Below are 26424 nucleotides of genomic sequence, written 5' to 3' on the forward strand. Positions count from 1 at the left end.
ATGTCTTCTTTGGAGAAATGTCTGTTCATGTCTTCTGCCCACTTACTTGATTGAATTATTTGTTCTTTGGGTGTTGAGCTTGGTAAGTCCTTTATAGATTTTGGATACTAGCCCTTTATCTGATAAGACATTTGCAAATATCTTCTCCCATTTTGTAGGTTGTCTTTTGGTTTTGTCGACTGTTCCCTTTGCTGTGCAAAAGCTTTTTATCTTGATCAAGTCCCAGTAGTTCATTTTTGCCTTTGTTTCCCTTGCCTTTGGAGAAGTGTCTAGCCAGAAGTAGGTGCAGCCAAGGTCAAAGAGGTTGCTGCCTGTGTTCTCCTCTAGGATTTTGATGGACTCCTGTCTCACATTGAGGTCTTTCATCCATTTTGAATTTATTTTTGTGTATGGGGTAAGAAAGTGGTCCAGTTTCATTCTTCTGCATGTGGCTGTCCAATTTTCCCAACACCATTTGTTGAAGAGATTCTTTTTTCCATTGGACATTCTTTCCTGCTTTGTCAAAAATTAGTTGACCATAGAGTTGAGGGTCCATTTCTGGGCCTCATAGAGTTGAGGGTCTCTATTCTGTTCCAATGATCTGTGTGTTTGTTTTTGTGTCAGTACCACACTGTCTTAATGATTACAGGTTTGTAATATAGCTTGAAGTCCAGAATTGTGATGCCACCAGCTTTGGTTTTCTTTTTCAACATTCTTTTGACTATTTGGGGTCTTTTCTGGTTCCATACAAATTTTAGGATTATTTGTCCTAACTCTGTGAAAAAAATTGATATTTTGATAGGGACTGCACTGAATGTATAGATTGGTTTAGATAGCATAGACATTTTAACAACATTTGTTCTTCCAATCCATGAACATGGAATGTTTTTCCAATTCTTTGCATCTTCTTCAATTTCTTCATGAGTGCTCCATAGTTTTCTGAGTACAGACACTTTGCCTCTTTGGTTAGGTTTATTCCTATGTATCTTATGGTTTTTGGGGGAATTATAAATGGGATCAACTCCTTAATTTCTTTCTTCTGTCTCATTGTTAGTGTATAGAAATGCAACTGATTTCAGTGCATTGATTTTATATCCTGCCCATTTTGCTGAATTCCTGTATGAGTTCTAGCAATTTTGGGGTAGTGTCTTTTGGGTTTTCCACATAGAGTATCATGTCATCTGCAAAGAGTGAGAGCTTGACTTCTTCTTTGCCAATTTGGATGGCTTTTATTTCTTTTTGTTGTCTGATTTCTAAGGGTAGGACTTCTGGTATTATGTTAAACAACAGTAGCGAGAGTGGACATCCCCGTTGTGTTCCTGACCTTAGGGGAAAAGCTCTCAGTTTTTCCCCATTGAGGATGATATTCACTGTGGGGTTTTTGTGGATGACTTTTATGATATTGAGGTATGTTCCCTCTACCCCTACATTGTGAAGAGTTTAAATCAAGAAAGGATGCTGTATTTTGTCAAATGCTTTTTTCTGCATCTATTGACAGGATCATATGGTTCTTGTCCTTTCTTTTATTAATGTACTGTATCACACTGATTGTATTGCAGATGTTGAACCATCCTTGCAGCCCAGGAATAAATCCCACTTGGTTGTGGTGAATAATCTTTTTAATATACTGTTGGATCCTATTGACTAGTATCTTGGTAAGAATTTTTGCATCCATGTTCATCAGGGATATTGGTCTGTAATTCTCCTTTTTGGTGGGATCTTTGTCTGGTTTTGGGATCAAGGCAATGCTGGCCTTGTAGAAAGAGTTTGGATGTTTCCCTTCTTTAATTTTGTTATTAATTGGTTTATATAATTGGCTGCTCCCATGTTAGGGGCATTAATATTTACAATTGTTAGATCTTTTGCTGGATAGACAATATGAAAAACTGCATGTAGACTGATGCAAATTCTTCCTTAGAGATCATAGCCTTTAGTATTACAGACTTGCCTGTATGGGAATAAATGAAGGTCACCCACATTAGAACAAACAAATGTTATTTATTCACAGGTTGTTATAGCAAGGAAGTCAGCCACAATCACCTTTGAGAGACTCAAATGTGGGCAGGGCAGTATAAAAGTTTTATATTAGAAAAAAGAGAGAAGGCTTTAAGTATTCCCTGATTGGAATCATTGCCATGGGGAAGCTGAAGGGTGCTAACCAGAAGCGAGGCATCCTATGTGATTGGTTAGAGGAGTCTATTTGGTTTTCTCTGGTTGGTCCTGAGTTGAAAGAGGAGGCAAAAATTAGGAAATTGGCAGTGAGTTCTGACAGTTTGGAGTCAATTACTATGTAGATTGTGGTTTAGTTTTCTTTCTAGTTGCTGCAGATTGTGGGTCAGAGTTCTGTTTCCATATGTGGTCTGGCCATTTCCATTTGGACACTAATTTTTCATTTGTCTTTGCCTTTCTCTACAACTGAAGAATTGAAACCTCTTAACAGAAATATTGTTTAAGATTTACACGGATGCTTAGTTCTCAGTTTTTGTTTTGTTTCATTAATTTAAGAAATTTTTTTTTATCAAATTCTAAAAGTAAAGCACACATCCAGGATAAAAAGAGGGAGACAAAGTCTGTACCACCATGAAACTCACATTCTGTTCACACAAATAGACAATATAGGGTCAAGTAGTTCAGTTTTTTAACCACACAACACTATGCCTGCTTGTCTCAGATATATTCACATTTTCTGTAATTTTCCCCCCAAAAAAGAGAATACTCTAATCATATTTTGTTGACAGGATCTTAATTGTATAATATTAAAGGCAGGTGTGTCTATTCAATTAAAGCCTCATATTTGCCATCTTTCTTCCCCAGAAGTGAATTAGACATTAACATCAGCTCCTGAGGAAATGTGCTCACATAGGCACTTCTATTCTTTACCTGTGTTGCTTTTTAAGTGTATCAAACAGAAACACTCAGGGAAATGAATTTGTTGCCTTGCCAGATCTTTTGGCATAGAAGACTCATAAGATGCTGATATCTTGGCTGTAAACTAAGCAGAATAAAAATGTCTCTAGATAGGTTTTTCATCCTTGAGATTTTTATGTACATATTTTTGATGAAGCCACATTGTCTTTATAGAATGCAGGTGAACATGGAATCACAGATGTTTTTGTGGAGAAACTACTTTTTATTCCTATACATTATAAGAAAATCACAGCATGGGTTGACTGAGCAGCTATGAATTCTTTAAAGGATATATATATATCCTTTAAATTTAAATATGAGGAAATATATATATATATATATATTTTTTTTTTTTCTTTAAATGAGGAAAAAGCCACAAAAGCACATTTGGGGAAGGGTGCCAATCTGCTAACTGGAGTAAAGCAGTGGTTATTCAACTCAAATGTAAGTCAGAATCATCTGATTCAGTAAGTCCAAAGTGAGGTTCCAAAATCTGCTTTTCTAACATGTCAGCAGGCAATTATGCTGCTGGTCTGTGCACCACACTTTGAGACCACTGGAGTAGAGGACCTACTGGATAATATATTTGCCTCTACTGTGGAAGTCCCATTATTCATAACTGGTGCAGTAGCTAAAACTGGTTTAGGATTGGACCAAATAAAGTACAAGTCCATTGGGCGACTGGGTGACGCGGTTGCTTAAGCATCCAACTCTTGGTTTCAGCTCAGGTCGTGATCTCATTATCATGAGACTGAACCCCACATCAGCTCCATGCTCAGTGCAGAGTCTGCTTGAGATTTTCTCTCTCCCTCTGCCTCCCCCCACACTTATGTTCATTCTTTCTTTCTCTCTCCCTCTAAAATAAATAAATAAATCTTAAAAAAAAATTTAAGTGCAAACCTAAGGATGAGGTTAATTTGTTTCCTCACATTGTGAGAGGAACAGGATTTTGCCTTGTGTGGAGAATTAATTAAATTTGCAAAGTTAATATTTAGAATAAATGGACTCGAGGAGAAAACCAAGACTGTTTTCTTACTAGTAAGAGAGTTAATGTCATATTTATAGATGTGGAATTAATAAACACAAAGCTGTTGAGGTCTTAAATTTTAGATTAATTTCCATAAGCCTAATGGGTTCATTTTATAGTTTGAGTGAGTGTATCTACATTCTTATAGCATTTAAACAAATAAAACTTTCCATAATAAACATATTATAACAAATGCCATTCCTAAAATAAATGCCTTTTACAAACTTTGTGGGTAAAAGATTAAAACAAACTCTTCACAATTCAAATGGTAATTTTAATGAACTGTTCCATATCTCAAAGACATTCATTCCATTACTTTAGAAACACTGCAAGAACTATAAACATGATTACAAGGTGGAGGTATGTATTTTAACTCAAGTAAAACCTTTGCCCAATCTAATTAACAGTCTTTATTCCTGGAGCCTCTGAGGTAACTGGTATGTAAATATTACCTAATTGTCTCACTTTCATTTTGATAGTATAAATTTCCAAGCCTTTTTATGAAAAAATTATTTATTTTCAAAATTAAATACTATTGCGACTTGTGATATCTATTTTCTTGTAATTTCACCTGAAGATAAAGCAAATAACTTGTACACTTTTCATGTTAATTTATTTATAATTAAATGTACAGTGAATATAAATGACTGGATTAAATTTAGTTTCTTCTCTTGGCCTGTTTTACTTTGTTGGTTTTATTCATCAAATTCTCTTCATTAAGAAGGATTTCCTGTTCTGAAACAAAATTTCCACAACTTGAGGATCACTTATTTTTGAAGCCCAATAGATTATACAGCCTGAGGGAAAACTTGAATGTACTAGGAAGATAAATGCATTCCATAACTCGGTATAAAACCAGTCACATCCCATAAGTGTTCTGAATCAAGTGAAAAGTGCCTCAGTACTCTTTGTACAAGATTCTGAGAAATTCAATCTCATCCATGCTACGCATATCCCTTCCACTTCACTACAGTGCCACAAACAAATGAAGAGCCTCTGTGTTACCTGAGAAAAAACAGAACAAGAAACTCTAAACATCCAACCATCACAATTCCAAACTGGATATTTATTAGACCAATCCAAGCATCCAGTCAATCCCAGCCTTATATAGCCCTGTGTTAAAACGTTAGTCAGGGCTCCTTTCCTGTGGCTCCAAGGAACAAGCATTCTGTTTAGATTCTTGACATCTCCTCATCTCGACATTAGGAGACCTGAACTTCTTTGGGTGCTTTATGAAAATGGTTCAGAGTTTACTGTCAGTTGCTGATATCACCCTCAACACAGTAATTTCTTACTACTATCATGAGAAACTCTCTCCATACTGTAGCAATTTTAGTCTGCACACTTGGCAAATAACAAATGTACATTTTAAATGGTTTGGTTCTGAATCTAAGCTTGTTCATTTTCCCAAACAAAAACTTCTTAGAGTCTTGCTTGCTTGCTTTCTAGTTGAGTGGAGTTGGTGAGAAATGGGGGTAAGTGGTAGGAAGGGAAATATAAAACTTGTTTTCCATTCTTCAATAGCGGTGCAAAATAAATACATAATAAATCAATAAATCACTTGCCACTGTGTGTGTGTGCATGTGTGTACTGTAGCCTAATGGAAGGGATGGAAGAGGAAAGAAAGAAAAGGAAGGAAGGGAGGAAGGAAGGGAGGAAGGGAGGGAGGAAGGGAAGAAGGGAGGAAGGAAAGAAGGGAGGGAGGAATGAACGCAGGCCTATGTATGTAGACTAAGTTATTGTGTTTAGGGTCTCTTACTTTCCTCTCCTAAAATAAATGCCCTTTCCTATATCAAATACCTTTTTGATAGAAGAGCTTTTTTGTGAAGGGATCTGAGTGAGATGTTCACTAAGTGGGCAGTATTCCCACAATAATTCCTAAGTAGGGGCTTTTATTCCCTTAAATTCAAGTTTGTCCTTTTTAACAAATACAAATACATCTTAAGAAGTGGGACACCACAGGAATCAGTGTTGGAAGACAACATCTCAATACCACATGTTACATAGTTCACAGTGACAACATCTTCACTATCTTATTTTGGAAATGGTTGAAAAGATAAAAGGAAAATATGCTCCCTTTGGTATTTGGTATTTTTAAATGACCATTATGTCTTTTTTTTTCTTTAATTAAAGTACCTAGTGCTAGGATATGTTCTTGGTCAGTGCAAATAGGAACATTAACCCAAACAGATCTACATTTATATCCTCTTTTCTTAAGAAATCACAACATAATTAATAGAAATTTCACAAACTAGTATCAAAACCTGAGGTGATCTTTGTGTATATGCCTGATACTGAGAAACTTGGCATTCAATTCTTTTTAAAAAGCTTACCTTTTAAGAATTTCTGCTTTCTCTGAAGCTATACCTAATTACACTGAAAACTTAGCACAGTTCCTGGCACATTTTATAAATAAAGATATCTTATGAATGAAAAATTAAATAAATAACCCCATGTTCAGCAATCTGAGAGTCTTGCTTGAACAATCTTCTGTATTCCAGACTTACCCTCTCACTTCATGCTATCTACATAGCATAGTCTTTACTAATTATTTGAAATGACTTATGTTTGTCTTCTCTGATTGATTGTAATTCCACAAGGGTGCAAGCTGCATGTGTCTTCCTCACTAAGGTGTGACCAGAACGCAAGATATAGCTGATGTTCAGTAACTACTAAATGAATGAGCCCTGGTTGACTCACTAACTCAATGAATGAATGAATAAAATGAATAAAAAAATGAAAAGAAGAATACCAGGGGAAAAGGTTGAAAAGGGAATTAGAAACAAGATTACTGTAAGTCTAATATGTCTTGCTTTAAATAACTTTTTTCAATGTTTCTAGATAATTGGAAAAAACAGTAAAATGAAATTAGCATCTTCTGTTATCTGCAGTGGTAAGATGAGGAAGTAGATGGAGAAAAAGCAAAGGTCAAAATCACAGAGGTCAAGATACAGACTTTGTATTTTCCTGACGTAACTCTCTAGATAACTTCTTTCATCTTACCCCACTTTGCCAACGCAGACACTCCCATTCTTGCATGCTCTCCTGAATCATTGTCCAACTGTGGTTAACACAGTCAACTGTGGTATTTACCTGGCTGAGAATTTCCAACATTTATCATGTGACGCAGTTCCTTGTCAAAAAACTCTTTGCAGCAAGTCCTGGGCGTATACTTTTATTTTCTTTTATGTTCATACTTCATCTTTCCAACTCAATTATAAGCTTTTTAGCTCTATAGAGTTAGTTCCTATATTGGAGATTTCTAAGACCTCCCTCAATAAACAGTTCCACCTCTTCTTCAAGTGGGTCTGAACAAGTAGCAAAATATAACAGAAAGGAAAATAGAGACCAATATATAATGGTGACTGCTGATAGAATCCAATTGGCATAACATTAGGTTTGTTAACTAAATGAAATTGCCAATATTAATCCATAAAATCTAGCTATCTTATCAGTGAGAAGGAGGCTTGTTCAAATAAGATTTATGTAATGAAGGGGCACTTGGGTGGCTCAGTCAGTTAAGCGATTGACTCTTGGTTTCAGCTCGAGTCTTGATCTCATGGGTCCTGAGATTGAACCCCCTCCCCCTGTGGTACTCCAAGCCCAGTGGGGAGTCTGCTTGAGATTCTCTCCCTCTGTCTCTGCCCACTCATATGCATGTGCTCTCTCTCTCTCAAATAAATAAATCTTTTAAAAAAAAGATTTAGATAATGAAGAAACAGAGAAAAACTCCTCTGTTGATGGTCATACTCCCAAGAGAATGGACGTGTTGGAGATGAGATTAATTTACCCAGTCTTTCTAAATTCCTAACCCAGCCATATTTCCTTGAAGAGGAATGATCAAAGGATGGAGAGAATCCAGAAGTGAGTCCAGAGAAATTCCTTATCAAAACCAGAAGTATATAAAAGTGTTTTGTATAACTACTTCTCTATGTCCCCACATAGACTCAGCTATACTTTAACTGTTCTCATCCAAAGAATTCTTTTTAAATGACATTTATTTAAATATAAACCCTGTACTTACAGTTTAACTTTGACCTCTCCCTTTTGTTTCCATCTTGTATATCTTTTCACTCAAAATTTGAACTTTCCTATTTAATGGCATTTTATATTCAGAGAACTCTGAATTTCTGTTCACCACCCCCCAGCTTTTCCTATCATGGCCTTTCTCAGTTCTCTAAAGAATAGCTCCACCATCTACCTTAAGTAAACCTCAAAGCTCAGGAGATACACATAAACTCTCCTGTTCTTTCAATCTTATATTTCATTAGCCATTTAGTTCTTAAGGTTCCACTTTCTAATTATATTAAAATTGTATGTTTCTTTTTGTTCCATTTCCACTAGCCATTGTCTTTAAGAGTAAGTCTCCATATTGTCACCCTACATATTTTATCCATATTATAATCAATCACAGCCTGAATTGCCCTATGTGTTTATTATTTTATTCTCTTTGATCTCCCTGACTAGAATTTCTGTGCCATTTGGGAGTGTATTCTCTGACTTCTACATTGTTCTATCCCTAATACCTTGATCAGTAGGTGGCACCTAGTAAATACCCTCTATGCAGTTGGCACATGATTAGGAAAATAAGTTATTTAATGTTGAATATATAAATGTATTTGTTTCATCGAAAAGGGAAATATAAAAATTATACAGCAGAAATTTCCATGTAAACATGAACAAGTTAGTAAATATTTAGTAATTATATATATATAAAATAATTTTATATATTTTATCTGATATTATCCATTATTTTTTATCATTAAAAAGGGACAAATACATCTTCTTTGAAATAATTTAAAATAGAACAAAAAATGAAACCTCTTTCAAGTTTGGGAGATATTTACTCTAACTGTGGCTAATTTCCTACCATTTCAGTGGCTGTGAGAAATGTTGGTGTATACTAATTCTACTTATATCTCTTCTTAAATTCTGTATTTGTCCATTCTACTACGCCACTAAACAAATATCCTTCCAGTGTGGAAGGATTTTGTTCTATGTGCCTAATACCAAGAAATATGTCTAACTTCCTCCGCTCCATGGTAAGGGAACTCTACCCTTATTCCCCCAATAAAACCTTTCTATATGTTAGTTTTGCCATGCTGAAGGTTCAGGGTCAATATTCCCACCTTTTGAGGTTTCCCTCCATTCCTCTAGGTGTTTAGTTTTTCTTCTCCCACTACACAGTAGTACGTTGCTATTCTATCTCTAAACTTCATCAAATTTGTTTATTTTCTTTCTTACAGGCATCATCATATTACCTTGAAAAGACAATATGGGGAGCAGATCAAGGGCAGGGAATTGGTAATCTCATTCGCCTACTTTGAAAGATTATGGTTTTAATATTCTTCACCTACATTACCTTGGGTAAATTAATGTTTTCAAAATGTAATGCCTAATTAAAAGAACCCACAAAACTATATATGTAATAAAAGTACCTACCAGTTAATGGTTTGAACCTTAATTCAAATAATATAAAAGAACTTATGCTGAATCTTCATATTCTCAATAATTAATATTATTTTATTATATTACAGTAATTTTTATGTGTTTATATGTCCTGTATTATTTTGTTAAATCCTTTATGACAGCGACAAATTATAATTTATTATTTTACCTCTCCTTACCCCTATTTGGGTTTTCAAAATTTCCAAGACACATTGTAAATTTGGACAAAATATTGGAACATAAACATATAATTAAATCCATGCTAGTATAGGATGCTTGAGAAGAAAAAAAAATAACCTAGCTAGATCAAGATAGATAGACACACACCTATAGTTAGGATCCTAAATTTTAGTTATAAAAATGGCTCATAATAAGAATGATTATTCATTACCTTATCTCTGCAAATACGTGTTCATACAAGGAGAAAAAAGATAGAACTCCTAAATATCTGAACAGCATTTAATATTTGAAGAAACTGCAACATCATGTTTAATAAGCTTTTACCTCTTTATTTTGAAAATTAGCAAAATGTTAAGAGAAATGAGGTTGGAGAGGTTATAAATTACCTTTAAGTGTATGATGCTAACTGGGTCCTTGATATAACATTTATTTTCACTTTGAACTATTTTCTAGTCAAAAAGAAATTCTCATTAATAAAAACATGTATACAACTAATGGCTTAAAACTATAAATGTGAGTTCATCTCATGGTTTTTCAACTAGAACAAATGATAATTTCTATTCGTCATTTTGCTCCCACCTGTACATTATTTTTCTTTATATAATTTTTTTAAAGATTTTATTTGTTTATTTGATAGATAGCAAGAGAGAGCACAAGTAGTCAGAGAGGCAGGCAGAGGGAGAGAAGCAGGCTCCTCGCCGAGCAGGGAGCCCGACATGGGGCTCAATCCCAGGACCCTGGGATCATGACGTGAGCCGAAGGCAGCCGCTTAACCGACTCAACCACCCAGGCACCCCTCTTTATATAATGTTTAATCTGATTGATGAGGCTAATATTAATGAGAAGATGACAAAGAAGAGAAACACTAATAACTAATATTTATTGGATCTCCCAAGTATATTTATATGCATATTATATATTACTCCAAAAAATCTAATGAGGTAACACTAATATTATACTAATTGTATGGATAAATTTGGTGAATGGGGAAAATAATTTTTTCAAGTATATAAACCCAGATCTGTAAAGTTACTGCTTACTTAACCATCTGCTTTTCCTACAAATGTAATTTAATTCATTTGACTTAACAATTAACATTCATTTGACTTAACAATTAAAATGTTGTTTAAAACTTGATCTGATTGTGAATATACATATCACTGAGTACAGTATATTTAAATCTACCACAAGGAGAATTCTACAAAAATTTCTACAAAGATTTCTTAGAATGCATTTTGCATTCCACCTATCCATAATTGAGGAGATGAAATAATCAAATATTTTCTGAGTTTAACAAACTGTGACAGCTAATGTTATATGTCAACTTGACTGGGTCATGGGGTGCCCAGATATTTCACCAAAGATTATTCTGGGTGTTTCTGTGAGGGAATTTTTGGATTAGATTCACATTTGAATCAGTAGGTTGACTAAAGCATTGTCCTCCCTAATGTGGTTGAGCCTCATCCAGTCACTTGAAGACATAAATGGAACAAAAAGCTGAGTAAGAGGGAACCCCTCCTGCCTGACTGCAAGAGCTGGGACATTGGTTTTTGCTGGCCTTTGGACTCAAACTAAAGCACAAGCTCTTTTTGAGTCTTGAATCTGTAAGCTTTCAAATTGGAACTTTCATTGGCTTGCCTGTTTTCAGACTTTGAACTCAGACTGGAACTACACCATCAGCATTCCTGAACCTCCAGCTTGCCAACTGCAGATCTTGGGACTTCTCAGCATCCTTAACAACATGAACCAATTCCTTATAATAAATCTCTCTATGGCTACAGAGAGAAAGATAGAGATAGGGATATACATTAATCTTATTGGTTCTGTTTCTCTGGAGAACCCTAATACACCAAATGTTTCAAATAATTTAATGTATTAACTAGGAATTGGGAAAATACAACCAATTAATTCTTTATTATCTACAGTGTGAGAGTATGAAAACTCAATTTGTAGCCTAGCTTCTACTATTTTTAACTCTGTGTTCTGAGTGTCAAATTCTTAGGTCAAAAAGATTTTATGAAACAAATAGTCTAAACATGTAAAAAAGATAAGTTTTAATTTTAGAAAATCACAAACAAAAAAAGACATCACAAACTCTTTGTAGTCCTTTTTGATGATTATTTAATTCTAAGGTAATTGTGATGAATCACTCTTATGGAATTTTCTATCAGACCTGTGCTTAGGTTGCTTCCAGCCCCACTTCATTGAAACCTAAGTTGTCAATTAATATGAGTAAAAGTAAAAGCATTATTCTCTTAAATAAAAAGCCTGTTTCCATGACGCACCTTCAGTTTTCTTCTAAAGCGACATTTCTTATCAAGATTTAATGTCGATTTTACGTCACTTTTTCTTTTTTACCTTGACTGCTTTAAAGTTCTAAATTTCTTATGCTCAAGGCATCTAAGAAGTCTCATTTGGAAAGTTAAACGATCATTAAAATTAACTTCGCAAGTTCTCTTCAAAGTTAAGAATGAGGATTGGGGGTGCCTGGGTGGCTCAGTCGGTTAAGCCACTGCCTATGGCTCAGGTCATGATCCTGGAGCCCTGGGATCGAGCCCCACATCGGGCTCCCAGCTCAGCAGGGGGTCTGCTTCTCCCTCTGACCCTCTCCCCTCTCATGTTGTTTCTCTCTCTCTCTCTCTCTCAAATAAATAAATAAAATCTTAAAAAAAAAAAAGAATGAGGATAGAGGAGAAAGAGTTAAAGGATTCTGCTTATAACTATTCACATTTTAGACAATGGCAAATCATTAGAATCCAGAATGAAAATAATGGGAATGTACAACAAGCCTATGGTAAAAACTTTGAGAATTGCCAAAGTTTATAAAATGAATGGACTAGTTTAAAAGTGGAAACAGAGGTTAATAGTAAATATGAAATAAAATTATTTCAAGAAGAATAATAAAAAAGTGAAAAAAGAGATGTTATTTGATAAGAAATTACACAACCCCACATCAGTCACCATAAAACATTCCACATGCTAATAAGAGGATAGAAGTTGAGCATACAGGGGCGCCTGGGTGGCTCAGTCAGTTAAGCATCTGCCTTAGGCTCAGGTAATGATCCTGGAGTTCAGAGACTTGAGTCCTGCTTTAGGATCCCTGAGGAGCAGAGAGTCGTCTGCTTCTCCCTCTGCCCTTCACCCAGGTCAAGCTCTCTCTCTCTTTCTCTCAAATAAATAAATAAAATCTTAAAAAAAAAAAAGTTGAGCATGCATGTGTGTTTGTATGTGTGTGTGTGCATATATATGTTACCATATATGATTTAATCCTTCTCAATATCCTATTTTTTAAGAAATAAGCCTTCCATTTTTTAATCTCTAAAATGGAATGGGATATAAAACATATAATCAAATTTGAAAATTTAAATTAAATTATGTGGTGGTAAAAATATACATTTTAATTTTTAAATTAGAAAATATAATTGTACAATAATCAATTAGTAAAATATTTATAGAGTAAAACATGAAAATTCCACTTGATGTCCCATCTCTGGATTGCCATAATGTCACTCTGCTCTTTGCACACACCCGTCTCAATAGAAGCAATGCTATCAGTTTGGTATATATTCTTCCAGTCAGTCCTTAGTCTATGGTTTCCTATCCATATGATTTTTTTTACATATCTAGAATCACATTTTGTATATATGAAAAACTGAAATTACACTCATGTATTTATTTAAATTATATTAGTTTTGATTTACTTAATATATTTTGAAGCTCTTTATGTCAGTGCATATAGGTCTACCTGATTCTCTAAGTGGATTTCCTAGTTAATTAATGCATCATTATTAATGCACCACTATTTACTTATGCTTTCATTTTGTAAGGCTCATTTAATTATTTTCCAAATCTATCTTTACAAACCACACACACACACACACACACACACACAAACACACACACACACACTTAAGTATTTCTGTGAAGTTGAATTTCAAAAGTAAATTGTTAGGTCAAAGGAGAAATTCCTTTTCAACCAACAAAAGAAAATAGTTTACTATTTAGTTTTCAGTTAATTCACTTTAGATAAGAAGTAACAGCACTGATGTCATTTATAAAGCAATATGATGTTAGCCTTGAAGGATGACATGATAACTGATCTACATTATGTCAGCCACATATTATAGATACAGGCACCTCCATGAGGTCTCTGTAAGGGAGATACATACACAGCATAACCAGCCAAGCAAAACAACATTTTATTTTTTCCTGCAATTTTAACCTCAAATCCCCAAACAGTCTAGCAGTCAACGGGGCTTACTCCCATTAGAGAGCAAAGGTATCCCTTTCCTTAGGAAGAAAGTCTTCAGGACAAGACTAAAACCTAGTTTTGATTCCTTTCTCCTAGGCCCACACCTTTTTTATGAACCAATGATCTCAAAAGAAAGCAAGCCAAGGCAACAGAAGGATTAGAACAAGTGTCTGCATACTATGGCCTGTTAGCCAAATCCAGACTTCTACCTGCTTCTATATGGCCTCTGAGCCAAGATTTCTTTTTTCTTTTCTTTCCTTTTCTTTTTTTTAAAGATGAATGTTTGAAATCAAACTGATCATAAGAAATACTAATTTTGAAGACCTATTAAGCAAAATGTTATTCCAAACAACAATAAAATTGTTCAATTCTCATTAGTGGATCTTTATAATCATAACAAAAAGTATATAATTATAAAAACTTTGAATTTTATTAATTATAAAAATTGTGGAAATGTCCTCTCCCTCTTTTTATATAAGTACCTACATAATATCTCCAATTTTACTTCTTGGTTCACAAAACCTATAATATTTACTGACCATTTATGGCCATTACAGAAAAAAATTGCCACCTCTTAGACTAAAGCAGTGAGTCAAAATTATTTATTTCACTTATGTTCTTCTCACATCAAGCGACTCAGGTGATTGCTTCCTTAAAATCCTAAAAGTAGGAAGGGAGTAGGTGGCTCCTTCCAAAGAAAGAGGCATTGGAATTTTTCTTTTATCAAACCAAACTCAAGGGAAAAGAAACTCCAGAGAAGGTGGTTTCCAAAGGAGAAAAAAAAAAATGAAACAAAGCAAGTAGACTAGGAATCTTAAGAGATTAAATCCAAAGAGATTGTGCCATTTAAGATCTTTCCCTTCACCCCGGTTGTCACACTTTATTACTATCGCCCAGTGACATGTCTTGAAAGCCATTTTATCTTCAACTCCTATCTATCACCCTCAGAGCTGTAACAAAAAGATGAAAGAAGCAGACAGGAGCTTCTCTTAGTCATTAATACAGATTCATTAATGAGAAACCTCATGGAGTTGCTCATATACTTTGATCTAGCAACTACAATTTTGAGAATTTATAACAAATAATTTAGGAGAATAAATTTTATACGTAGATAAATACTGAGTACATGTATAATTGCAAACAGAAAGAGGGACAATCCAAATGTCTGAGAGTAGTAAAATGTTTGAATTATGGTAACTGAGATGGCAGTTAGCCATTCAATTTATAATTCTGTGGACTATCCAAATGGAAAACATTTTTATGACATGGTGTTAAGTTAAAAAAAAGACAATAAAGTATTGCAAGTCAAATATTCCATGTGTAGGGTGCAGAATAAGGATAGTAAGGAAATAAAACAGCTTTAGTTTAGAGACGTAGATTTTGTTAAAGTAGGAGTATTTCAATTTCAAAATTTCATTAATGTTACATTATATCCTTTAAAATAACAGAAGCTGATAGCAAATTAATCATTCATTAAAACGTACATTTTTTAAGAAATGTGTACATTTTCCTTTTAAATTTCTGGAATTTCCACAAAATGGAAACAGCTAAGCAGCCAGAGGCCACCATAGGAGGAAAAAAAAAAGAAAAGAAAAGAAAAAAAGCCTGCATGAATGGCTTGCTAGATTTGATTTATTTAAGAACAACTCAAAGGATTTGACGGCTGACAGAGGTTTTAGTAAGGGTCTGCTGAAAGTCAAGTCATAGTTGTAAAACAGAAATTCTGAGAACCCATTAAGATGAACTCTGGTAAATGACAGATAGTGATGTTGAGAAGCAAATCTTTTTGAAGAGTAATGGCCCGACGTGTAGTTAGAAGGGAGAACACCACAAAAATCAGTACCCCCAGCATAGCACGGTTTTACCTTAATGTCCTCTCCATGTCAAACAGTGAGTTTTGGGTAATACTTGCACTTCCGGGGATGTGCGAGTCCACTCAGGCACACGCTTAACCTGAGAATAGGCTAGTGGGCATCACAGAGATTTATCCAGATCTGTATTCTTATGCTTGATACTCTTAAGCATCATAACAGTAGCTAGTATCTGCTTACAAAGATATTTTTGCCTTATATAAGTGCCTTGGGTTCAGAAAGCCCAGGCCTAGGAAATAGGATTTCCTGATGAAACTGCATTTAAATGGTAGGATAGTTCTGTAAAATGTTAAGCTGTGGTCTTATCTGGTCTGCCTGAATTCATATGAAAGCCCTTATGAGTAGGAGCACACAGAAACTGATTTTATCATTTAAAATGCTGGCCACTTTTTTCTCTCTCATTGGTTTCATATGTACCTGTGTGTGTGTATATATACATATTCATACAATTTGTGCATAAAAAACATATGCACAAATACATATATGTGTGCATGTATCTATACACACATATGAGAGAGAGAAATGTTCAACTGATTCCCGTGAGTCTGGAATCCATTGATCAATATCCATAGTGTCCCAAATGTCATAAGTTGAACAAAACTATGTGTTAGACGAGAGTATGAATAATTGTTATATATCACCTCCTTCTTAAACCTAGGTGGATTAAATGACCTCAAATTCTAGAGAACATGAGTTCCTTTAATTTCTTGTTCCCATATACCTACTTGAGATTCAGATATTATCTAAAAACAAAACAAAATGTAGGGAGCATCTGAACTGTGACTCATGGAACTTCTCCTGTCCCTCACCTTCAAATCCTCCACATCCCATCCACAATTGTTAGACTCCTAATATCAGGTTTTGTATTCTTCTGGTGTGCATTCACAGTATGGAAACCTCTAATAACTCTGAGTTTCTGCTCGGAGATGATCTACAAATTTCCCTATCAATTATTCTATCAATAAACAACAATGGGTAAAATATTCTTGTGCCAATGTCACAGTATCTTACAGAGATGAAGAAGGGAATTTTTGTGAATGATTCTGTTCAGTCATAGCTTCTGCGCAAACTTCCATCAATGAAATAATTGTGTATGTGTGGATACGCTTCTGGTTTCTGAATGCTAAACCACTGATCTGTTTCTCTTATTTTTAAATTTTTTCCTGATTTCAATAAAATTGCTTATTAAAATTTTAAGAGAATAGAAAAACACGTAGGATGAAGAAATAGTCATCAACAACCACTACCAATGTAGATAGATGGATATTTTATTGCCATGTATGTATTCACAATTTTTCTTGTGTGAAGTGTGAGTATATTTTACATAATTTAATGTTTTTAAAATTGAAGGTGGTTATCTTAATTTTTTCTTATTAAATAGTTTTATAAATCACTATTTTTATTATAATACATTCTCACATACCATCATTTATTTAATTCCTAATTAATGACATTTAATCTTACTCTGTAATTTTGATTTTGAGCCTTACTACAACCTTTTGAGGCAGGCAATAGATATATTATTATTATGCTTTTACTGATGAGAAAATTGAGGCTCATACAGTAGGGTGTCTTACAAAATGTCACCCATGTAGGATGAGGCCAAGCTAGATTTCAGGCTCTAAATCCATTCCACCTACCATCTTTTGCCTCCCATAATAAACACTAATTATCTTTACATTGCACATGTAGATTTAAGAAGTGAAATTGATAGAAATTAAACCGTGGTCAAAATCCCACTAGAGAATAGTATTTCCTGTGTTTATCAATTCAACTCCTTGCTCTCTCACTGAAGACTGACTGGTTTAAAGGTTAAAGCCTATCAGCCACCCAAACTAAGTAAGATTCAATCCATAGATCAGTGTCAGCTTCATTATTATTCTTGACCAGATATCCCTTATCATTTCTCATGTCTGACATTAGAATCTCTGCATAGAAATAATTTGCTCAACTTTAATTCCCCCCCCCATTTAATCCATCACACACTGAGACACTTGATATTCCCACTGTGATCAACCCGTGAAATTTGTCAGATTTATCTCTGATTTACACTGGACTCTGCTAACAATAAATGTCATTGCTGAATGTATCCTAACTTCTCTAGACTTGCATGATCAAAGAAAGTGTTATTTTCTTTTTTAATCAGTGCTTTTTGGTTAAATGAACACAGAAAACACTGGGTATAAAAGTATCCAACAGTTCAAAGATGATTCTAACACCAAATGCTACAAAAATCAGTAGTTTGATGAATGCATGAGAGAGATGGTAAAATATTACTCTCTTATGACAACCACATGTTGGTCTTACCGAGGCCTCATATACATTCTTTTGTAATGACTTTCCTGGGGGGGGGGGGAATATCAAATTTGAACTTCTCACTATGATCATTCAGAAAAGATTTTATAAATAAATGTCATCTCAGGCAAATAGACACCTTTTCTTGTTTACAAAGGGATCTAAGCAGCTTAGGGTAATGATATATAACATCTAACATACACTATACTTAGTACACAAAATATGTTAGTAATTATGTTCTAGAAATGAGAGAAATAGAGAAAGCTCCGAACGAATAAGCAACAGTTAATTAAATACCACTGGTAGAAATTAAGGTACCCATTACCTCTAGAACACTAGCAACCAAAAAAAATTGCATCTATCCTGTCTGTCCTATACGAAACTGTTTTTCAATTGATAAAGGAAAGAATTCCAACTTGTAAATGTGGAAAGAATGAAAAAAATTAGAAAAGCACTATCATGAAATGTGGGATTTTTCATCAATGGATGAAACCGACAATAGAGGGCTGGCTGTCACTTCCTGAACCCACGGATCAAGAGTAGTAACACCAAATCAGTGCCATCAAATACTGTGCCCCCCTCAATGGAAAGCAAAAGGAAGCCCAATAGTACAAAAAGAGCCTTGATCTGGGGCACCTTAGTGGCACAGTAGGTTAAGCATCTGCCTTCAGCTCAGGTCATGATCCCAGGGCCCTGCGATAGAGTCCCACATCAGGCTCCCTGCTTGGCAGGGAGCCTGCTTCTCCCTCTATCTCTCCCCCCAACCTGCTCGTAATCTATTTCTCTTTCTCTCTGATAGATAAAATCTTAAAAAAAAAAGAGCCCTGATCCAATCAACCTTCTTGATTTAACTTTCATTTAAAGGAAACACTGAGGATAGAAGAATAAGTTAAATAAAAGTACAAGGAGGCTAAAAGACAAATTCAGAAGGCAAGAGATTCCACAGGAAAATTTACTCTATCTCTTCCATAAGCCAATACAATAAAGACATAGGAGCTATTCTAGACTGAAACAAGATTAAGAGAAATCACTACAAGTTTTATTAAGTTGATTTTGTTTGGATCCTGAATCAAGCAAACTCACTATAAAAGTACTTTTTTGAAACAACTAGGAAAATATTTTTATGTCCTTGGTATTATTTAATACCAAAGACCTTGCATTAGACTTTCTAGGAACAATAGTAGAACAATTGTAAAAAGAAATGCCCAGGGGTGCCTGGGTGGCTCAGTCATTAATCGTCTGCCTTTGGCTCAGGTCATGATCCCAGGGTCCTGGGATAGAGCCCTGCATCGGGCTCCCTGCTCAGCAGGAAACCTGCTTCTCCCTCTCCCACTCCCTCTGCTTGTGTTCCCTTTTTCACTATCTCTCCCTGTCAAATAAATAAAATCTTAAAAAAAAAGAAAGGCCCATATTTTCAGAAATGTATAATGACTGAATGTAAGAGTCAAACGAGATGATCAAAATGGAATCCTTCCATCTTTTTATGTTGTATACCTTTAAAATTTAAGAGAATCGTGAGAATTTTTAAATCCCTGGGCCTAGTGCTGGCTTATTTTACTTCCACCTACATTCCATAGGCCAAGACTTGGTTAAATGGTAATCAAATAGTCTGGCTAAGGAAGATGAAATATACCTGTCTGGATGTCAAAGAAAAGAAATGGAATGGGTAAATGCATATTATCTCTATTCATTCCTTTTTCCTTTTTCTATTAAGTAAAAAATCATTTTCAGTGTAGCAGACATTATTATAAGTATTAAAATGTTATTTAATTTATACTGTTTACTATAGACCCAGCACCCTAGCTAATGTGGATTAGCTCATTTAATTCCATTCCCACAACACCTATTTTAAGATAAGTATAGTCAGTTTTAAAAAAAAGTTAAAAATTAGTTTAAAAATGTATTGTAGTTAAGGATTAAATTAAGTCTGATTTCAAGATATGTTTCCTAACAACTATGCTAGCATAATATGTCAATGTGTTGTAGTATATCTCTTGTTTGAAGAGTTATATTTTTTAAGCCTAAACTTTACAATTCATATTAAGTAATCTAATCAAGATTCCCAACAGAAACCTTGAATTTTGGCTTCTATACTAATGGAAAAAGGAATGTATTTTCCCCTATAACAGAACTCTTATTAAGAGGTAATCTTGAAGGAAAGAGCTCAAACCTCAAAGTAAGACAAACTTTCGTTTGAAGCCCTGCTCCATTACTTATCATAAAATGACTTAATTTCTTCATCCTTTAAAAACAAAAATCTATAAAGGGGATAGTAAAAGCAATCTTATAAAGATTCTGTGATAAGTATAACATGAGCGAAGTGAATGAAAGTTTTCAGGATAAATGAGAAACACAATCATCACAATAAGACCAATTTCTATTTGATTTGAACTATGCAATTTTAAATATGCATTGCCTTATTTGTTCCTCCTAAGAAATTCTATGAAATAACTATAGCAAGTGTTCTGATTTGCCTTAAATAAGAAAACTAAGGATCTGGGGGCATAAATGATTTATGATGACACAACTATAAAAAAGGGCTTGGTAGTCACTTTGTTTTAACTTCTTTCACAGCAACTTTCCTTTTCCACATTATATGCTTGTTCAGTTCTTTCCTGCATATCTTCTTATGAAAGGTAAATCCTGCAGCTCACCCTAGTACATGAAATAGGACATGGAGAACGTGGGTGAACCGAAAACTGCTATGGAGTATTTTATTAGCTGCTAAATCATTACTCAAAGGAACCCAGTCCATATCTATTAAGGCCACGGTATAGAAAGAGAAACTAAAAACTTAATAATTGTGGATCCTCAACTGGGGTCTTTTGGAGTTAATAGATATCAAGCCACAAAGAACATTACAACATGAAATCAATCAGTATGCTAAGAATTTTAGGCCAGTGTTTGAATCAGGATATCTAATGCATATAAGAATACTTACAGGCTATAATTCAGAGAGATTTAGTTATTTTAATGAAACAAAAACTCCTTTCACAGAGTTTTCAGATATGTGTGTGTGTGTGTGTATTTTGTTCTAGAAACTGCCAAGCTAATTGCATGTGCTTCTAAAAATCAGTATGTTTACTGAGGGCTTGTTATGTGCAAAACACTCTTCCCAGATGATAACTGAATTGTCGTAACATCCTATGGGGATTGTTTGCATTTTACAGATGAACTAAGAGTAGTCGGGTAACCTCAAGTCACACAGCTAATAAGCAAGTAAATGCAGAACTGAAGCCAGATCTGAAGTCAAAGACTAAGATTTCCACCACCAAACTATAAATCCTTGTTTTTAAAGGCTATCTCTGAAGAAAAAAAAAAAAAAGATCAAAGAATGAAGTTTTTTAAAAAATGGTTAAAAATTCTAGATTTATGGCCAAGTGCAAAAATTACACAATCATGTGTGCAGAGGCAACATAGATGATCTGAGTGTCTTTGAGTTTGACACTGTATTGGATGCATGTTTCCTTATTGCTAAATTCCAACAGTAAAAACAGTTACAAGATTTTTTTCTCTTCTTCAGTATAATGTGATATAGTTTAGAACTTCTCCAATGTAAAATATGCTGATTTTAACATTACACTCAGAATTATGGTAAATATTTAGAGTTGTTAGTAAATAGTAAATATTTCCACTTGTTTTTAAGCTACTCTCCATATTTTACTCTTCCAATTTATCTTTTTGAGATTTTCAAAACCTAATTTTGTTTTACATAAGAGAACTGATGGCATTATAAATTTCATTCTTGATTTGGACAGTTCACCTGTAAGGCAGTTACCTTGACCAGTCTCTATCATTTTATCCCTTATATTTGGCTTGGTTTTATTTATAATGTCTCACAGAGAAGTTCATTACTTCTTGTAAATATCAACAGCATTGCTCAGCCTGCCATTCATAGGTTGTTACTAAATATGACTTTCCACAATGGAAAAGACCAGTCAATCTCAGGGAATTTTATTTTTTTCCTTTGGTAAATAATATTTTTGGCCCTCTCCATCCGTCCACTTTAATGCCTTTGTTTCATTTCCATAATCTTCCATAAATACTTTATAATTCTGTTATGTCTTATAGCCCATACCTTTGAGGCTTAAAAATTAATTGTGAAGCCTTGGAAGATTTAAGCATAGATATTCTTTTTGTATGAGTGAGTTCTTTAATTACTTCATGTGGTTTTAACATGTCTTTAAAACTTGAGTGGAAGCAAGAACCAGGTCTAAATACCTACTAGAATTAATAACTCCAGCTCCTTGTGCATTGATGAGCGTAATTGAGACACTTGATAGAAGAAAGTTTTTCATCATGGCATGAGAAGGGAAATGTATTCATCTGTTATTTCTGTCCAAAAATTCTAGTTAAATGAAATATGTTTATCTGAAATGTTTATGAAGTATTAAGGATTCCAATAGCTTTGCTATAACATAAAATCTAAAGAATCGACTTTTAAGTGATCCTAAATGTTACAGACCCAAATTCTAAATACTAATAAAAAATAATAATATTTTGGTGAATATTTAATCTACTGTAGATACTCAAATGAAAACTTAGTATATCTAATCTTAATTGCTCTAAACCTCATTGCACTTTGCAAAGACAATACTGCTGATTGTCAATTTTTTTCAGAGAAAGTGTTTCAAGATGATGCCCACTTCACTTTGATATTCCTGGTGCCCAGCACAGTGCCTAATACAAAAAAGACAGTAAATCGATAGTTCTCAAACTTTGTTAGGGCTTAAAGAAGTCATCTGTATTATTGGTTAAGAGTTACCAGATTTTCAGTGGGTTTTGTGAAACATCCATATTTCCATTTTTTTAAAAAAATATTTTATTTATTTATTTTAGAGAGAGAGCACGCACAGGTAAGCAGGGGGAGGGGCAGAGGGGGAGGGGCGGGGAAGACTCTCAAGCAAACTCCCTGCTGAGAACAGAGCTAGAGGCAGGGCTCAATCCCACAACCATGAGATCATGACCTGAGTGGAAACCAAGAGTCAGATACTTAATGGACTAGGCCACCCAGACACCCCTTAAACATATGATAAAGGAAATAACTTTGATGCTCAATCTCCGTGGACCATACTTTAAGAAACTGTATAATAAACTAGCAAGAGCTTGGTTATAATATTGTTTAATAAATGGGCAATTAAGTTTGATAAATAATTCCTAGGTTTTGAAGAAGATGTAAAAGGTTTGAATGAGACAACTTAAGAAGCAGAATGCAATGATTATTGAAAGGAAGCAAAAGAAAGCCCTGGCAAAAAATGGAAAGGACGCCATTCAGCAGCAGTATATATTGGTTGGCATGATACCATCACTATTTATCCCACTACAGTAATTGTCAGCATTTTTCTTCACAGTTTTTTTTTTTTTTTTTTTCCGTGTTAGAAGCAAGCCCTCAGTATTAGTCACAGCCAAAGAGCCCGCGGGTGCTGTCCTTGGGAGCAAGGTGCCCGGCTGCATCAGTGTCAGTCAAGAATGATGCCCCTGCAGTTCCTGAAAAAGGTCAAAAAGAGAAAAGTGACAGTGACTCAGGTTGAGAATGGGAGGACGTGTTCTGTCATGCTCCAAAGAGCCTCGTCCCTGAGGTGACAGGTAATGAGAGAGCATCATTCACAGTGTTTTACCAAGCTCTCAAATTGGATTAGCTTCATCTATGAGAAAGACCCAAGCAGACAAAAGATATTGAAGCATTTCCTGCTGAAGATGTAGTTTTCTTAAATGCGTCTTAATTTTTGCCTTGACCTCTCAGAAAAAAACAAACAAACAATTCTGATGTTGTCTCCACTCTTTTAATATAATCTTATTCTTCTTTCCTCTCCTGTTTTGCTGGCAAGTCATAGTTCTTCAAGACCCGAGGTGGCCTCTTGAATCATTAAGTGGTAGAATTCTGGTATTTTTAAACAGTCTGAAAACTGTGAAACAAACCCAGTTTCTGTTTAAATGTCAGAATGGCCCCAAAAGTGCTGGGAATCTGTGGCATTTGCTTTGAGCACCCTTCTCTTTCATGACCTTGGTAGAATCCTTTCTTCTGGCTACCTGCCGACCCCACTGGAGCCCAAAGCCTCTGCCATTCCCCCAAACTTCTATGTCCACATCTCAGGTCCAATGATTTGCATAACCAAATGGTAAACATTTGGTTTATTTTGTTTAATGGTAACTAAACATCAGTTGTAAGCCAGGCATCATCAGTCTTTTTTTTTTTTTTTTTAAAGAGCGAGAGTGGGGGGAGGGGCAGAGGGAAAGGGAGAGAGAGAATCTTAAACAGGTGGAGCCCTATATGGAGCTTGATTTCACCACCCTGAGACTATGACCTGACCCAAAATCAAGAGTCAGACGCTTAACCAACTGAGCCACCTAGGCACCACCACGCATCGGTCTTACAGTGTGAACAAGATAGACTCTGGCCTCAAGAAACCTATGGTTTAGAGGGAGACACAGGTATCCATATAATAAACTGCAGGTTAATTTTTTTTCTTTTTTCTTAGAGAGGGAGGAGGGGGAGGGGGAGAGGGAAAGGGAGAGAGAGAACCTTAAACAGGCTCCATGTCCAGTGGAGCCTGACGCAGGACTTGATCTCACAAGCCTGAGATCATGACCTGAGCCGAAATCAAGTGTTGGATGCTCAACTGACTGTGCTACCCAGGCACCCCTGCACATTAAATTTTCCAATAGCAGAAACTGCATGGTATTATAGTTACAGATGAAAGAAACTATACCAGTAATGCTTTTCAGATTAAAAAAGAAAAGGAAAACTAAGCCCAAGTTCGTTTAAGAAAAGGGAAATTTATTGAATCATGTAACATAAAAGTTCAGGCATGGATTTGTAAGTTCTCTATCAGGACATACAATTCTCTCTTTAATGTGATTTGACTTCACCTGGGTTGCCTCTGATTTTAAAATGGACATCCATCATGGCAGCAAAATGGCTTCAGGTAGCTCTGGAGTTATTTCCTTTCAGCTGCAAATCATTCAATAAGATGAAAATATTTTAATTCCAGCATTAGGAGAAAGTCTTGAGATTCATATAGTTCAGAATTAATTAATCAGGTGTCCACATCTGAATCAATTGCAGGGAATGTGTTACACTGATTGACTTTAGTGTGAATCATATGCTCCTATCCACAAGCTGGGGACACTTTCACAGATGGATTTTATAGATGAAAAGGTATCGTCCTATATTCTTGAAAAAAAGTGTGGATGTTGGCATCAGATAAGGAAAATGGATTTTGAAGAGATCACAGAAAGCACAGGCCCCTAACTCAGCCTGGAAGATTTCAGAACAGGGGAAGCCAACTAGGACTTTTGAAATATGTTTCTAAGTCCAGAAGAGAAATAATATCAGGCAGAAAGGAACTATGATGTGAGAACAAACCTTCTCTAAATCGCAGTAGCTTAGGGGAAAAAAAAAAGAAAGAAAGAAAACCTTCATTTCTTGCTTACACAACATCTCTTTGGGTCTGGTAAATTCTTCAGAGCAGTAATATATCATGAGGTTTCTCAGATTATAGGTGACATTGATCTTATTGAAACTCCATTTCAATATAGGACTTCACAAGAGAGCTGGAGGGCATGGAACTGTGAGTTAAAGCCCTATTTAATCACCACTAAATCAATCCATCATGTCTGTACACAACACACTGAACAAAATTAAATATATGCCACACATAGGTACATTATCCTCCCATGTCAGTTAAATGGCCAGACTCTGCCCACAGCCCATTGACCAGAACTGGTTACATGGCCTCATCCAACCACAAGGGAATGTAGATGAGTAACACCATCTCCTGTGCACAGAAAGAATGGAAAACCAGACCCAGGTGATCATTCAAAGCCACTACAACAGTGTAGAGCCATCCGGGTGAGGGAACAGCTGTGATGGAGACCTGGAAATGTATACAGTACAATGAGTTCTGGGAGCTATGTAAACGCTGCCAATCTGAACTAACACAGGCAGAATGTAGGAGAGGCCAGAGAGTTGTATGCGTATAAACCAGGTCATGATGCGATTTGCAGATCAGATAGTGCTTGCTTCTTTTTTTTTAAGAGTTTATTTATTTATTTGTTTATTTATTTATAGACAGAGAGAGCATGAGCAGGGGAGGGGCAGAAGGGGGGGGGGAGAGAGAGAGAGAGAGAGAGAGAGAGAGAGACAATCTCAAGCATACTCCATGGTCAGCAAAGAGCCCGATATGGGGCTCCATCCCAGGACCCTGAGATCATGACCTGAGCTGAAATCAACAGTCAGACACTCAACCGACTGAGCCACCCAGGCACCCCAGATAGTACTTTGTTCTTGAAGTCTTTCCTAATTTACTCTGAATTTGACCAGCATTGTTTTAGCACTTTCTCCCCCATTCTACATGTCTGTTTAAACAATTGCCCAACAAAGTTAAAAGTCATTGTTAGGAACTGAATGTTTGTGTACTCCCCCTCCCCATTCAGATGTTGCTACCCTAACTCTCAGTGTGATG

Source organism: Eumetopias jubatus, unplaced genomic scaffold, assembly GCF_037043125.1.
Source record: "Eumetopias jubatus isolate StellerSeaLion01/CBP00866 unplaced genomic scaffold, mEumJub1_p1.0 scaffold_13, whole genome shotgun sequence".
NCBI lineage: Eukaryota > Metazoa > Chordata > Mammalia > Carnivora > Otariidae > Eumetopias > Eumetopias jubatus.